Source organism: Pleurodeles waltl, chromosome 4_1, assembly GCF_031143425.1.
Source record: "Pleurodeles waltl isolate 20211129_DDA chromosome 4_1, aPleWal1.hap1.20221129, whole genome shotgun sequence".
NCBI lineage: Eukaryota > Metazoa > Chordata > Amphibia > Caudata > Salamandridae > Pleurodeles > Pleurodeles waltl.
The window spans coordinates 455239564-455254552 of NC_090442.1; the positions used below are offsets into that span (position 1 = coordinate 455239564).

A 14989-nucleotide genomic window follows, 5' to 3' on the forward strand; every position below is an offset into this window, starting at 1 on the left:
TGGACATTTCACCGATAAAACTATATAGCTCAACAAATGATCATGTTTGGAATTGGGTTTCAGAAAATATTTTTCATTTGTGCAACACCAAGTAAATGATGTGTTCTGATCCTTTTAAATCATCGTTTCCATCACACTTGGAAATAAAGGGAAAAAATACTATTTTGTGCATTCATGACTAATACATTTTAAACACTTGTACATGTCATTTATAGGTACGTTTTGTTGTGTAAGAAAAAAAATGACACCATACAGCCTTTTCTTTACTCCTGCAAGATTGTCAAATGCTTCATTTTAACAAATCCCTTACCCTTGTAGTCAAAGAAACGTAAACACCAAAGTGCATGTTCAAAGAATAAGTATCAGTTTATCAGAAACAGCCTGACATTTGACCTCTGTCTTTAAATGTACAGCAACGGGACGGGATAAAACTAAGATTTAAAGCCTTGTTTGATGCTCATTTCCCTTCCGAACTCCAGCATGGTTGTTTTGGGTGTGCTACAGAACTGTCCTACTTTCCAGCGCCTATGCTATTAAAACAAAGCTAGATTTTGGTGATGCAAGCCGAAACTGTGTTGGCTGTCCTGGAATTGACTTACGTTTTTCCTTGGAAGACGAGCCGCCACTTAGAGGCCCACTACGGGTTGCAGTTCTACACAGGCAAGCCTCCAAGATGAGGAATGGACCTGTGGACTAAGACCCCCATAAACCTCACACGTTGACACAAGCGAACCAAGAAGAAGCTTTCTGTCAGTGAGAAGCTCCTCTTGGTTCAGTGCAATGGAGGGCTCTGTGGAAAGCAGATGCAGTCTCTCCACAGGAGCTTTCGGGAAAAGGAAGTGGCGCACAGGGCAGGATTGGTGCAAGGTGCGTGGGGGCGGGAATAGGGGTAGGCTTTAAATAGGTTTGGGATGGGAGGGACCAGCCTCTTCCGCGCCAGCCCATCGTGCGGTCAGAAGATTGGCCAGTCCGACCCTTCATGTTAGTGTAGGTAGGTGGGGGAGTTTTTGTTTATAGTGGCATGGCCATAACGCCACTGCGGTGCGAGCCGCGCTTCGCATTTTAGGCAAAGCCGGCCATGCCGATTTGCTTAGGCCTGGTGTGCTCGACCAGGCCTAGGTCAGCATGTAGCGCCCGGTGCGTGTGGCCTCCAGTGGGGTTGGGGCTGCATTTGCAGCCTGCAGCTCGACCGATCGACCAAAAAGGAAAACAAATCAGCTGGGGGGAGGGGAAGCAGTGCATCCACCACCCCCAAACTCCAAATCAAGGCCCTTTTCATTGGGGCATGTCGATCCTGAGGTGGAGGGGCTGGGCCCCCCAGAGAGAAGATCGTTTTTGCGTTGGGGCCTAAGTAGCTGGGGAGGCATGTGGACATGCTGGGGCCCAGGTGGGCATGGGAGCTGGGCCATGTAATCTGGGCAGTCCCCCTTTGGATCCCACACACTTAACTCAGGTGGCCCCAGCCAAGGGATACAGGTGAGGCCTCTGGAAAGAAGGCTAAAGGGTTCAGTAGTGAAGGTTTGGAGTGGGTCAGGACAAGTCATTGGAGGGGGGGCAGGGTGAGCAGTACAGAACAGTCTGGGTCACTGAGGGCCCCCTCCGGGCACATGAGTGAGGCACCTTCAGGTGTAACAGGAGGGCTGGCCACGGCTCAGGACTGGTCCTCTGTGGACATAGATGCCAGGATTAAAGAGCAGAGGATGGCGGTGGCGGAAACAGAAGAGAGGTGGACACAGCTATGCAGGGACAGGGATGATGCCTTAGCGTGAGAGCAGCAGCCTAAGAGGAAGGTGGAGAGAAGGAGGCTGGGGGGCATTCCTGCCCCTGGGGAAGGACAGGGTAGTTGGGTATGGGTTCCAAAGGAACAGGAGAGCAGCCAGGAGGCTTGTGCGGCTGCATGACGGGCACATACGGCCATGTGAGGTACAGAGAGTACAAGCCAGTAAAGGAGACTGGCAGTAAGAAGGTGACGCCAACGGGGCGCAACACGGCCTTGGGGTATTGGTCTGAAGCACTAGAGGGGTCTTTGTGGCCTTCTCTACAGCGCAGTAACATGCTGGTCGCAAGTATGGTGGACACCATGGGGGACTGGCTCTGGATGAGTGGAGTGATGCAATGGATGTGAGGGGTGAGGACGAAGAGCGTGAGATGGACGAGGAGGTAGTGGTGGAACTTGGTTATGAGGATGAGTCGGACGAATGGGAAGATGAGGAGATTCGTGAAAGCAAGGTAAGCGGGGTAAAGGGCACAAGAGCGGCGCAACCCCCTCTTCACTTTCTGTCTTACAGGAGACGGCGGATAGTGGGATGTATCAAGAGGCAAGGAGGAGCGTGTTCGCCAAGTCCTGATGGCATCAAAGGGGACGATGCCCCATGTTCAAAGTAAGAGAGAATGGTGGTCTGTTTGGGGAGGGGGTCAATGCACGGCTGTGACGAAAACGCACAAGTCCATAGCAGTGGGTGATCACTCAATATATGACGCGCCTGGCGAAAGTTTGGCACAGGTTGGGGATGGTAAGCTGACGACAGTGCAGGATACGACTACTACTGGTGAAGATGGGGGAGCTGCGATGGTAGGCGGCAAGGATGGGGGGTGACAAGGTCGGTAAAGGGCACAAGAAGTGGCTTGCGTATATGGGCCTTGTGATGCCGTTGGGTTCGCATGTGGCTGACAAGACAAAGGCACGGATTTGGCACCATTAGTATGTAGATGTTTTCAAACTGCTCCATAGAGATATACAGGCTAAGGAGGGCTCCAAAGAGGATTAGTGGAAGTTATCTAGGCGGCCCAAGGTACCGATCACTGTGGATAATTGTGACATCAGCCTTCTTGGTATATGCCAGTATCTATTGCGAGAAATGTCCCAACAGGGCCATTGCGCTTTTTAAATACATGGATATTATACTGAAAGCCCAAATGCATTTTGGGGGTTTTGCATGGCTCAATTATGACGAGGAGTTTCGGGCGTGTGTAAGTGTGAATCCTGATAAGCCCTTGGGAGACGTAGATTCAGAGCTATGGATGCAGTGGATGGCGTCATCCCATTCCGCAGCATCCACACATACCGCTAGCGGCCCACCGGTGGTGTGCAAGCCTTTTCAGTCCCGTCCCACCCAAGCGGGGACGGGTACTATACAGCGACCTCATATACCTACCTCAGGGGCATGTTGGAACTTCAATAAGGGTTTCTGCTCGAGACATCCTTGTAAGTTCAAACGTGAGTGTTCCAAATGCGGGGGAATACACCCGGTCATGCAGTGCTTTTCGCTCAATAGTCCAGCAGAGCAGTGGAGAGCAGCTAGGGGTAGAGGGATGCAAGGTGCTCCTGCACGGAAGGGCTCCTATGCCAATTAAGCTGGAGGTATTGCTGCCCTCGTTGCGCATGCACCTGGACGGTGACATAGCGTGCAAGTTGGAGTGGGGTTTCAAGGAAGGGTTTCGGATAGGTTATCAAGGGCCGTGACAGAAGAGATGGGCGGACAATTTGCAGTCTGCCAAAGACATGCCAAAGGTGGTAGCGGATAAACTGGCAAAAGAAGTTTTGGAGGGCAGAATTGCGGGTCCATTTTTCGATTGGCCCATGGAAAACCTGATGATTTCACCTCTGGGTGTGGTTCCCAAAAAGACCAAGGGTGAGTTTCTTCCCATCCATCACTTATCATGGCCAGAAGGTGCGTAGGTGAACGACTTAATCGCACCAGAGGACACAAAGGTGGTTTATGCTTCAGTGGACAATGCCATTCGGCTCATTTGTGGGTGTGGCAGGGGGTTCTGAGCTAGCAAAATGCAACATTAAGGTTGCTTTTCGGCTCCTCCCTATCCATCCTGAGGACTGCATTATTGGGCATGCAGCTAGATGGGATTGTGGACAGAGTACTCCTGATGGGCTGTGCCATTTCATGTGTGGTTTTCGAGGCCTTTAGTACTTTTCTCCAATGGGTTTTTGTGAAAGTGTGTGAACATCATGAGGTGACACATTACTTGGACGATTTCCTCTTTGTGGGAAAGGCTGGCTACGACTCTTGTAAGAAGGCATTGACAGGTTTTGAGAGACTGGCCTGGGAGATGAGGGTTCCGTTGGCTCCTGAGAAAACTGAGGGCCCCAGTTGGGTGCTGACCTTTTTGGGGATTGAACTGGACATGGAAGAGTTGGTGGCTCGACTGCCGATTGGAAAGGTGGGCGAGATTTGGCAATTTTTGAGACAGGTCCGGTCCTTGCACAAGATCGATTTGCGCATGGCACAACAGCTTCTGGATTTCCTCTACTTTGCATGCAGGGTGGTCAGAGGGGGCAGAACCTTTTGCAGGCACTTGGGATTAGCTTTGTCAGGAACAACCCTCCCCCATCATAGGATCGAGTGTCAGTGGGGCTGCGAGAAGACGTCCGAGTGTGGGAGAATTTATTAACAGTTCGAAGGGGTTTCCATTCTTTTTTGGGAGGAGCACACAGACTGGCAGGTGCAAATCTTTTCAGATGCAGCCGGGACTTCTGGTTTTGGTTGACACAAGGCAGAATTATTGCTTTTCTGGAATTCTTTCCTTTGTTAGTGGCCTTGACTGGGGGGATGAACTTGCCAACATGACGGTTGTAGAACTGGTAAACAGACAGAGGGCTAAAGATCTGAAGATCTGAGAGTCTTGCCTTTATTGAGGTGTTTCATGCTCAGATGTTTATCGTTGAATGTTATATTTAAAGCAGAGCACATTCCTGGGGTTAACAATGCTATTGCAGATTCCCTGTCACGTTCACAGTGGCACCGTTTTTGCAGCTTGGCACCAGGAGCAGAGCGGCACAGGACAGCGGTCCCGGCAAACATTTGAGAGTGGGGGGTGTGATGATCATTGGGCTGGTGGAGATGTCACTAGCGGAAATCACTCGGAGGAGTTATCATCTGGCATGGTTGGAATTTCAGAGTTTCGAATGTATTGAAGGGTATTTTTGGGTGCAGAGTGAGAGCATGCTACAGTCTCCCACTTTACATTTCGTGTTGTTTTTGATAAAAAAAGGTTTGTCGCCCGCTACGATTGTGGGCAAGTTGGCTGATGTGTCTTTTTATGGTAAATTATTTTTTTGGTTGCGACCCAACTAAGGATGGTATTCTGGGCAGAATGTTGAAAGGGTGGAGTAGAGCTAGAGCAGGGTTGGGCAAGGCGGCAAGGGAACCTATTTCATTTGAATTGGTTTTGGAATTGTTGCATGTGCTGCCAGTTTGTTTTACAGATGCTCGTGAGCTTGCGTTGTTTAGATTATGCATGGTGTGGATGTTTTTTGGGGCTTTCCGGGTGTCAGAACTTTTGGGTGTGCGGAGGTCTGTAGGTGTAAAAGCAGGCAATATATGCCTGAGAGGGGGACGCTTCGGCATAGGGCTTCGAAAGTCAAAGACAGATCAGTTGGGACAGGGGAAGTGGGTCTGGTTGGAGAAAGGTGGGGGGGATACAGCCGCTTGTCGGGTTGTTGAGTGGATCAGTTTTCGGTCACATGGGGGTGCAGGTGGGGATGGTGTTTTTGGCCATGCAAGTGGCGAGAAGGTCACAGCTTTTCAGTTGTTGGCTGTTTTGCAGATGGCGCTGCGACAAATCGAGAGATGGGCCCAGTGCTATGGGACTCATTCATTCAGAATAGGGGCAGCTACCGCGGCAGTGCAGCTAGGTTGGGACTGGGTCCAGATTAGACTGATTGGTAGGTAGAGGTCTAGATGCTGCGAGCGATACGCGAGGCCTTGACTGGTGGAAAAGGGTGCTGAAGAGGAAGGGGCGAGGGCTAGTATATAAATGGGCAGGGGGATCTTTTTGGCATTGTATTAAAGTTTGTTCTTTTTTCAGGTTGCCTAACTGTCCCCAGGAGCATGAAGATGGTCACTTGGATGGTCGGTCAATCGTTCATACATTGGGCGGCGAAATACACTGAATGGCAGATCTATGGATGCTCAATGGGACTGCCGAGTAGCCGTCCTGAAGTCTTGCGGTGGGGGACGAGAGGTATGAGGTGGGTAATCTGCTTCTTTTTCTAACATCAATGATGCCAAACTGGGGTTGTCCAGATCTTCTGCTATTGCACCTGGGGGGAAATGACCTTGTGAAACTTTAGAGGCTCACCCTACTGCAACATATGCAATGGGATTTGCAGAAGATGCACGGTACCTGCTTAGTTTGGACTGAGTTTGTACCCAGGAGAAAGTGGAAAGGGGCTATGAAGCATGGAGCTATGGAGAGGGCTCGGAGGAAGCTCAACAGGGCAATGATGGTTTTCTGCTTGGCACATGGTATTAAGGTTAAGGTGTTGAAGCACGAGGATATTATGGAGGAGAAGGCAGGGCTTTTTAGGACTGATGGTGTGCACTTATCACAGTTGGACAATGCACATTACCTTACACATCTGCAAATACTTGTGGGTGATTTGTGGGGGGGAAAGTGGCTCAAGGAGAAGGTGTAAGGTTTTGCAATGTTGCAGTGGGCTCGCTGGTGGGGCAGCAAAACGCCTAACGGGTTTGCGCTGTGTGGCAGTAGATGGGGGAGGGTGGAGAGTCAGATGCGGGCATGGCTGCCCTTCCAGGGGGAGAAAGAAGCAGGTGAAGGATGATAGCGTGGGGGATGCCCGAAGCAGGCAGGGGAATGAAAGGAAAAGGGGGATGTGTGGATGAATTGAAGCGGAAGATGGGTGAATGGAGGCAAAGTGAGGGAATGAGTGAAAAGGAGGACTGGGGAGAAGTTTCAAAGGGTGGGATTTTAAAGTTAGAGTTTGAAGTTGAGTATGAACAATGTTATGTATAAGATGCAATCCTGTCCTAAATAAATGGCCTTTTACACTATGTAAAACACTCTGTCAATGACTATGTCCCGAAGTGCTCTGTGGGTCCCGAAACATCCTCCACTGTCCCTGCTCAAGCGGCTAGGGCTGGGCGGAACTCACAGAGCTTTACTCCGTGGAATTCAACGGAGTTGCATAAAAACTCCACAGTTTGCAGCGTTCCACCCCACCTTCCTGAAATCTCGACATCAGAAATTGCACGCCAGCAGGTGCTGACATCCAATACCACAACAACTTAGGGGAGCGGTACAGGCAGGCTAAGCAGACATCTACAGACGACATGTGCATTTCTACAGCTACTATTGCTTGTGTTTGTTTATCAGTCATCAATCAAACCAAACCTCACAGAGAGATGGAAGGAAATAAGGGGCATGTCATTTTCATCTCCAAGGCAAAATAAAAAGAAGTACAAATTTTTACAAAGTAAGCCATGAGGCTTTCCCGGTAATGAGGCCTTTTAAAGAGACTACGTGGCATTGTGTTCTCCTGTTGTATATGGTAATATACAAAGCGGTTGTTGGTGATACTTGGGGTGGCTGGAGATCCAGTGCATGTGAAGCATTTTGTCTTCCACACTCTACTTATTCAGCCTCAGATAAGCACAACAAACCAAATATTTGTGGATTCACCCACCCACAATTCACATGAATATCAAATATATCCACAAACCCTTGGCAGAGCTATCCAACAGCGAGCAGTTAATAGCCCAACAAGAGCTGTCTGGTCTAGAAAAAGAGGGATATTCATCTCAGCAGACCGGGAGCCTGGTGTTTTGCTCTTATACTAATGGCAATATCACTTGCTTTGTGAGTGCGAGAAAACCTCACTGTTTTCTTTTGTACTATTATAGCATCTGCACACTCATGACTGGAGGAAAGGTATTAACAAATGCCAATTGAATATTCAACAGAAGGCAAAATGCATTTGTATCTTCATGTGCGACTTCTATGCCGCTTCTGCCCCTAACACGCAAATCAACTGGATGAGTACCTGCATTTATTTGTCCAGTGTAAACCAATTGCATTACCCAAACCATGGGTGAAGCAAGGCACCTATTTTGTATATGTTGGACTGAAATGAGGCCTGACATACCTAAAAATCAAGATTGGCATAAATCCCATAAATTTAAGTGAAAACACTGCTGTTTGCAGGACAGCATTTACACATCAAATCTACATGAATACAAGTCTCATCTATAACTGCAACAATGCAAGTACAAATTCTTAAACAACTCACCAATGGTAGTAAGCGCTAGATGAATGTAATTATAACTAGGTGTCTATAATGCTCAGCAACTATGTCCGATAAGCCACACAACCATGACTCTTCCTGGGCCACTGTATGAGCCAGGCCCTCCCCTGCTCAGTATGTTAGATGCTTTTTCCCCACCCCTTCCTCTGCAAAACATTGGATGGCCCATGTTGTGTGCGTCATACCTTCACCCAATCATCGGTTTTTAATCAAAAACACTACTGGGTAACTTAGCCTCTTCATCCCCACTCCCCAAAGACTCCTCCCTTTAACTAAGGGGCAGGAAACCCACTGTTCCAAAATAACAATGTCTCACTCCAAAAAAGGCTCCTAATCTTAAAAACAAGGACAAGAATCGTCAGTTGGGCACTCCCCTGGATTTATCTGCACCCTGTACTCTTAGCTACAAAGACATACTCACTCGCCTGTTTCATATCACATAAGCAAAGTAGCAAACACCATGTTCAAAGCAGAGTCAGATTGCAAATAAACCAGCAACAGTTTGGTTTGATACCTCAGCAGTGCACCTATGGGTGCACTACCTATGCTAGGGTCCCTAAACCTACATGCCCTACCATAGACTAGAGACTTATAGGTAGGTTGACTTAGCCAATTATAATTAGCCTAATTTGCATACTGATTTTACACAGAGCACAGGCCCTGGGACTGGTTAGCAGTACCCAGGCCACCATCAGAGTCAGGAAAACACCAGCAAAAAGTGGAAAATGGGGGCAAAAAGTTAGGGGGCCTCTGCAATCAGCCCTGTTCTCTCACGTTGTATTTTTCAGCTCTATTCTAGTGCTTTTTAAATCGGCCTTTATTCTTCTCAAAATGTAATTACTTTCACCTCTCCCCATCCACTAGGTAGGATATAGGGTGCTTGCCCTGAACTGCTTATGTGCAATGTACATAGGATCACACTGTGCATCAGAGCCGATACAGAGTGTGCTTAGGTGCCTATAAACTTCTGTTCAGTTCATGTTATAAATCTGAAAGTAAGGACTGACGTGCCAGCTTAAAAAAGCAGATGGTTAAAATACTCTATAAATGAATTACGCACTTTGACTCATCCATGATCTTATGATATTAATAGCAAATGTGTGTTTATTTTTGGCAATAGCATTGAATCTCAAAGCTTTGCAAAGTACTTGTAATATGTCTTTGGACACACCTGCTAATTAAAAAAAACTATTAAAAATTGCACTCTGTCACTTTACATTGTATTCCTACTTTTTATAACATATGTGGCACCACACTATGAAACAAAAGCAATAATTCTTAAAAGGCATGAAATGAAAGCATGCAAAGCAAAGGTAATTGCGCCTGTAAGCAATTGAGCATTCCGTGCTGACATTTACAAGTCGTCAGAGCTGCCGTTTTCAGTATAGTTATGTGTGACATTACTATGCTTACATTGTGATTATGTGTGACACTGCATGTTATATGTGCCACTGAGTGACATTTTCACAAGCCGGCCGAACTAAGCTATTGGGCCTAAGTTCTATTTTTAAGTACATTCACAACCCCATTTTGAACCTGCTGAGAGCTCTAATTTAGTTCAGATCTAAATACCCTTTTCCCAGCCCAGAAATCGTATGTAGTCTCTTTTCCAATACCTTTAGATAAGCCCTCAACTCCATCCCAGAAAGATACTTTCTCTCATGCCTAGCCTTATGCTCTCTTCTCCAACCCAATTTCCCTCTGCTCCTTTCTTGTTTAAGTTTTGTCGCCCGCCGTCTCTATGTAGTCTCTTTTCATTCTCCAGATATTCCTCCCTGTCGTGCTCTCTCCATCCTATCATAGCTACGCCTTGTCCTCACCCTCTAAACCATCCATTCTTACAGGATATGTCTTTGATGTCTCAATAGCCTGCTCAAGTACCTTCCACTCCCTTCAGAGGAAGCTTCTTCATCCTTTGCCCAAGAGCCTCTCTGGCGTCTTTCTGCACTATACCCACTTGGTTATTTTTGCGCCACCCTGTAACCCTTGCTTGCCTCTTTATAATACATCCTGAATATCCCTGCAACACCTCCTCCACCCATTCAACTATTATGCCAGACAATCTTAGCCAGTCTTGGTTTCTTCGCTATAGCACTTTCTATAACGGTGGTAAAAGAAAAACTACAAGTTCCACAATTCAGTGTGCTGTGATAAGTGAAAAAGCTATTACTGGCTGACGTTGACACTCGTGTCATGGGGTTACCTAATATCATAAATCATAAGCATAAAAAAGTGTCTAGTTGGTGCTGGACCCTTGGTCTTAACGTCTGTCCTGTCTCATCTGAACAGAGTATGTACATTATTAAAGGTTTTTGTAAAGCACAGTGCCCTTTGATTTGATAGTTTTGGTGCCAGAGCAAGTGTGCATAACTGCTGGTAACTTGCATGTTGCATACAAGTAATCGGAATTAATGATCTGTACAACAAACAAAAAAGGATGTAACCAAAGGCATGCAAAAAATTATTTGAAACTAAAGAATGTCTAACATCTGTCTTGCTAAATAGTGTGACCTGCTCCTGCTTTTATGTGGGGCCAAGTGCTGACTGTAGCGCTTGGACTGTCAGTACTGTGCTCGCTGGATCTCGTCCTGCCTTTGCTGGGACAGCAGATTCTGTAAAAGTCAAAGACGAATCTCCAGTGGGAAGCAGCAATTACAATGCGGTCGGAACTACGCAAGCCTTTACCACTCATGCCTTTACCGTGCCGAATTTTACAATTAAAATGCCTTTACCACAAATTTTGTTATAAGGACATGAATGGTAAAAGCATACGAGTGATACAAGTTTTACAGGTAAATTTAACTGTTTTGCAAGTATGTAATAAGTGTTTTATACATAGACGCATATGTAGTAAAGACGGCGTTGTAAATGTAAGTGTTTTGCAGGTATGTAATATATGTTATAATGACAGCGTTGTAAAGGCATGCATAGTAATAGCATGAATAGTTCCATCATACAATAATCTCCAGTCAGTGACTCGCAGTTGGACTCGAAGCTCTCTCTGCTCAGCGAGTCAGCAGAGGACACGGACAGGAGCTTCAACCTCCACCCAGTCCCTTTGCAGACTTTTGTGCTCTATAGTTGAGGAGAAACCCCCACAAATGGGGATTGTTTAAGAGGGAATGGAGCGCAAAGGCCTCGCTTGTGAGTGCCATGAAGCACAAAGAATACAAGATCATTGCCAGAAGCTGGGGTTCACTCATTGACAGCTTCGGTCTCCCTGGTTAAGTAGCCTCCAGTCATGATGCTGGGGCTTAACTCCTAGAAGTGGATTTTGCCAGGGCTCAGGCATGAGTAACGAGCTACGGGTTATGAATGTGGAATGAGGTACAACCTCTGAAGGCTACTAACTGCACTTACCTTAACAAACCTCCACATCACTGACTTGCATCTAATTTCAGTGCAGCTGCCACCTGTCCAACTTACCCTGCTCGATCAATGAGACAGCTCTGCAACTGCTGTCAGGCGCTCCCGCAACACAGCATAGCGCAGCCTTAGAGGTCGAGAAAGGACAAGCCTTATGCCACTTGACGCCAGTGGCAGGTGTGGCAACAAGGGGAAAAAAATATGCTGCCCGTCGCATCAGTGACTGCCTGGGGCCAGTGACAACACAGACACTGCAGCGTGATCACAATGGGGTGGTGCCTTGCCTGAAGGCACTTCTGGATTCCTCCGGATTTAATTGATGTTATCACTAGCACCCCACAAAACGCAAAGAGAGGCCACATGACTGGTGCAATAATTAAACAGTACAAGAATGAGATGGAAGACTTAAAACACAGAGAGACCTCAGTGTTTAACACAGCAGACTCTCAGTACACAGCGCACTGCTTGCAGAGTGTGCTCACTTCTTGAATGCATCACATTGCAGCCTCATTGAGTGCGCTTTGTGGGGTGGTCTAAGGCACTATAAATGTGTGACTAATGTATTTTAGTGCAGTGATGTACATGGGTGCCTGCAGGGGGGAAAAGTGGGTGGGGGGTGCTTGCCGCCCCCTGGATTCAGGTATTGCCTGGTGTGCAGGCTCACAGAGCAGCATTACACTACAGAAACCATAGTGTTACGCTGCCTGCACTAGAACAGATGCAGCCCCTGCCAAAAACAGTCTGGGACACTGCAGACCATGGTGGATGTGTCACGGTGGTTGGGGTTGGGTCCTCCTGGAGGCAGCTAACACTGTGTCGGAGTCAGTCCCAGATTGGTCAAACTCAGAAGTCTCACACTGTCATTGGCAGCTTAGGCTGAGCGTGCCGCTACCAATGACAGTGAAAAATGGCACGAGTCGCTACCCGGGACAGTGCATGACACATGAGTGGGATCAATCTGCGTCTGACTCAGACATCCAAAGCCGGTCCACCCATGTCTCCCTACCCTCAGCAGCAGTGTGCAGGCTCATGCCAGTCAGAAGAAGCAGTCTGTAGCGTGTCCCACTGAACAGTTTGTTACAGGGAGAAGTAAGATAGCTATAACCGCAGCTAAATATAACATGTATGTGGTGCATAATATGTTAACATAAATACAGATTAGAAATTGCTAATTAGACAATGGCAGCTTGAGCCTTCTATTAAGCTTTTGCATCCGGTTTGTCAACCCTTTGCAGACCTGTGCTTTATGTGCTAATGACTATGCCCTTTTTGACATTGTCAAAAAGAGTTGGAGGATGGATGACATTAAAATTTTGCCCCCCATAAAAAAATTCAGTGGACGCCCATGGTGATGCAAACACTAGCACTAAGATGCATTAGTCTAACCCCTGATGCGTGGTACTTGATAGGGCTGAATACTCAGTGTGTGTTGTTGGCTAAATTGCTATCAAGCAATCACCATTCACTGCTACTTATATGTATAGCAACTTTCTAACAACAGATGTATGCAAGCCTTTAATGGTTTGGCCTTTGGTTTATAGCAGAATGGCTCTGCGGTTAAAAATAAAAAAAAACATAAGACAGACTGTATACCGAATCGACTTCGGGGAAACAAAAGATGGACGAGCTACATTATGTGCACCAGTTAAACCCTTTTGGGAAAATGTAATTACCATTTCGGTATGGCAGTATACTCCAGGATTAATATTAGACTCTAAGCTGGAGAGAGGACTGTTTTGAAAACAATTTCCCAAAATTTACTGTACCCTATTAGGACAATACAAAAAACGTTAGTAACATAAATGGTGCTTAAGTTATAGCTCGGTATCATGTTCTCTCAGGACAACATGTTTACCTTTACCTGCAGCACCATTAACTGTGTGACTCATCATTGATTATAGAGTGTGTGACAATATGTAAGCACCTTCCTGAGCCCCTTGCATTGGGTTCATCCCACACAGCTTAATGGAGTGTTGTGTAAAGAAAGCTGGTGTTGTGTAAAGAAAGCTGGTGTGGCTGTAGCAGGATGTCTCTTGTTGCTTCTCATACTATTTGTGTGGACATAAGTGAAAAGGCCAAATGCCACCAATCAGTTTTGCTGGCACTGTGATCATCAAATGATTGTCAAATTACTGCCCTATGGGCAGATCCAAAAATGTGACCAACAGTCTCAATAGAGAAATAGCTACAAAGGGGTGCCTCATAGGTCCTCATTATCCTAATGAAACTACTGGATTTGGGTGGCAGAATCACTTGTCATGCCGGGGACTGAGTCTAAACCCACACCAGGTGACACCTGTTGGCCTAATCTGGGATTTCTTCCGGCTAACTAGCAGTGCTTCATCTCTACCCGAGAGCAGGGATGATTGGGCAACCAGGTGTATGACACAAATGACTCCTCAAGGAAATCGTGGTCACTCAGATCTCATCCGTTTCTCTCAGTTATATTAGTCTTACATATGCAGGGACAATAAGAGGAAGAGTATAGTTCAATCAGGTTTTATTAAAGTAACTGCATCTTAGATAATAAGGCATGTATTGCAGTAACTAGGACAATGAAGCATGACAGGATTAAAATTGTGACAAGGAGAGTGAAACATAAAAATAACGCTACCATCTTGTCACTAAGATCGTTAAAAATAGCTCCTACCTAGGCTATGTTAGAGCACAGCATGTTAAGCTCTAATTCTGCCCTTCAGGTTCCCTTGGGAAGACATCATCCCTCATACCTGAGCAAGAGGAATGTAGTCTACATAAGCAGCTGCACGAAGCACTCGGCAATCAGCATACAGTTGCGGTCATCTAGCTGGAATCTCCCTCTAACGTAAATGGGTCAAAGTGTTTTTTTTAATAATAAAACAACTGATGTTCCAAGAAAAGATACCCACATAAGAGAGTGTATTTTTCTGTGAACATTAGAGACAAAGCGTGCCACTTTGCCTGCAACCCATTTTATTTCAGCCTTGAGAAAAGCACAAGAAATGTCTTTTTTAAGAACGTAGTGCCGACCTAGACGAAGAACAGGTAGATAGAGAAAATAAAACAAGACCGCAAATGTGGCTATTGTTAAAATAATATAACAAAGCTAGAATGAAATATATCTAGGTTAAAGTGCACAGCGGCAGGCCTAGTTTGTTAAAGTAACATGTATAACACTATAACTAAAATGGCTACACAACACCCTCCCCTGACCCATGACCCTCTGTATGTATAGTGCTAGTGGGAGAGCTTAAAGTGTGAATGGCATTCTAAATTTAGCAAAGGCTGAAAGGGGTGGAACAAAATCCCAAATGTATGTAAATAATGTAATATACATTACATAAGCCTAGACAGACAGCTAAAGAGAAGTTGTCTCTAGCCCAGATCTAAAATAAGATCATTAATTTAATTATTTATTACAGCTGAGTTCAAATGTCACAGGTCAGGACAAGGAGAATAACTAAAGCAGCCATTTAAAGAAAAAAGAAAAGTAGCTTTTCTTTCTTATGACCTGTTTTTCCAGCTGACAGTTACAAGCAGAAAGAAGATATTTATGGCAACAGGTTTGTTTTTCCACCACTTGGC

The 14989-nt window shown here is 46.1% G+C and overlaps 1 protein-coding gene across 1 annotated transcript in view; it reads right to left on the reverse strand.

Annotated features, from left to right (window-relative positions):
• Positions 1-14989, reverse strand: part of ELAPOR2 (endosome-lysosome associated apoptosis and autophagy regulator family member 2) — a 402503-nt gene that overhangs the window by 87651 nt on the left and 299863 nt on the right. The gene's annotated exons all lie outside the window — the stretch shown is intronic.